This window comes from Portunus trituberculatus, unplaced genomic scaffold, assembly GCF_017591435.1.
Source record: "Portunus trituberculatus isolate SZX2019 unplaced genomic scaffold, ASM1759143v1 PGA_scaffold_504__1_contigs__length_18580, whole genome shotgun sequence".
In the NCBI taxonomy this organism is placed as follows: Eukaryota; Metazoa; Arthropoda; class Malacostraca; order Decapoda; family Portunidae; genus Portunus; species Portunus trituberculatus.
In genome coordinates, this window is record NW_025541672.1 from 1 (window position 1) to 2500 (window position 2500).

Genomic DNA, 2500 nt, shown 5'->3' on the forward strand with positions numbered 1-2500 from the left:
GTTAAATTGAGTTAGGTGAGTGAGACTTGGATATATGGTAAGGTACGGTAAATAAAGAAAGAAACTAATGATAGAGGTAAGAGATATGGTTAGGTCAAGTGTATATATAAATAGAGTAGGCTTGCTAAAGTAGTCTGGGTTTACATGGGTTTGTCAATTCATTAGGTGAAAGACAGATTACATATGGTAGGTGAGTTGTTCATGAAATTATTTAAGGTAAAGGTGGGCAGTGAATAAAGTGAGGGTAGAAATTGTGTTAGGAAGAACAATGTTGGTAAGAAATGTCAGCTTGAACTGAGGTCAGAATTATGATTCCAGAGGTAGGATTTTAAGTGAAAAGTTATGGTTACGAAAGTATGACAGGTAAGGAAGGGAAGGGAAGAATGAGATGCGGAAAGTTTGTTAGGAATAATTTATGTCGAGCAGTGAAGATTTAGTAAGGTAGGAAATGGCTATTTGCTCAAGAAATAATATAGAAGTACATGCAAGAATAAACATCAAGAATAAACATACATAACAGTAAAGGTAGGTAATCGTCAGAGGTCAGATAACTGATGTGCAAGTTATTATAATGTGCAGACATATAATTTCCACCACATGTAGTTTTTTTTTTTTTTTTTTGTTAATCTACCAGTGATGAGTGCAAGAGCAGGTTATAGGAATGTGTATAGACTTGAAAAAAAAAAAAAAAACAGTAAGAATTTTTAAGTTCAGCTTATCAACTTAATTTGATGAACAAAGTCATGTTTGATAGAGTTAGCTAGATTTGGTGAGAAAAAAAAAACAAAATAATTTCATCAATCAATCTATTATCAAATAAGTATCAGACATTTAACCATGACAAAGTCATGGTTAATATAAGGTAGGTATGTTAAATTGAGTTAGGTGAGTGAGACTTGGATATATGGTAAGGTACGGTAAATAAAGAAAGAAACTAATGATAGAGGTAAGAGATATGGTTAGGTCAAGTGTATATATAAATAGAGTAGGCTTGCTAAAGTAGTCTGGGTTTACATGGGTTTGTCAATTCATTAGGTGAAAGACAGATTACATATGGTAGGTGAGTTGTTCATGAAATTATTTAAGGTAAAGGTGGGCAGTGAATAAAGTGAGGGTAGAAATTGTGTTAGGAAGAACAATGTTGGTAAGAAATGTCAGCTTGAACTGAGGTCAGAATTATGATTCCAGAGGTAGGATTTTAAGTGAAAAGTTATGGTTACGAAAGTATGACAGGTAAGGAAGGAAGGGAAGAATGAGATGCGGAAAGTTTGTTAGGAATAATTTATGTCGAGCAGTGAAGATTTAGTAAGGTAGGAAATGGCTATTTGCTCAAGAAATAATATAGAAGTACATGCAAGAATAAACATCAAGAATAAACATACATAACAGTAAAGGTAGGTAATCGTCAGAGGTCAGATAACTGATGTGCAAGTTATTATAATGTGCAGACATATAATTTCCACCACATGTAGTTTTTTTTTTTTTTGTTAATCTACCAGTGATGAGTGCAAGAGCAGGTTATAGGAATGTGTATAGACTTGAAAAAAAAAAAAACAGTAAGAATTTTAAGTTCAGCTTATCAACTTAATTTGATGAACAAAGTCATGTTTGATAGAGTTAGCTAGATTTGGTGAGAAAAAACAAAAAAACAAAATAATTTCATCAATCAATCTATTATCAAATAAGTATCAGACATTTAACCATGACAAAGTCATGGTTAATATAAGGTAGGTATGTTAAATTGAGTTAGGTGAGTGAGACTTGGATATATGGTAAGGTACGGTAAATAAAGAAAGAAACTAATGATAGAGGTAAGAGATATGGTTAGGTCAAGTGTATATATAAATAGAGTAGGCTTGCTAAAGTAGTCTGGGTTTACATGGGTTTGTCAATTCATTAGGTGAAAGACAGATTACATATGGTAGGTGAGTTGTTCATGAAATTATTTAAGGTAAAGGTGGGCAGTGAATAAAGTGAGGGTAGAAATTGTGTTAGGAAGAACAATAGAAGAAAGAGAGAGAGAGAGAGAGAGAGAGAGAAGAGAGAGAGAGAGAGAGAGAGAGAGAGAGAGAGAGAGAGAGAGAGAGAGAGAGAGAGAGAGAGAGAGAGAGAGAGAGAGAGAGAGAGAGAGAGAGAGAGAGAGAGAGAGAGAGAGAGAGAGAGAGAGAGAGAGAGAGAGAGAGAGAGAGAGAGAGAGAGAGAGAGAGAGAGAGAGAGAGAGAGAGAGAGAGAGAGAGAGAGAGAGAGAGAGAGAGAGAGAGAGAGAGAGAGAGAGAGAGAGAGAGAGAGAGAGAGAGAGAGAGAGAGAGAGAGAGAGAGAGAGAGAGAGAGAGAGAGAGAGAGAGAGAGAGAGAGAGAGAGAGAGAGAGAGAGAGAGAGAGAGAGAGAGAGAGAGAGAGAGAGAGAGAGAGAGAGAGAGAGAGAGAGAGAGAGAGAGAGAGAGAGAGAGAGAGAGAGAGAGAGAGAGAGAGAGAGAGAGAGAGAGAGAGAGAGAGAGAGA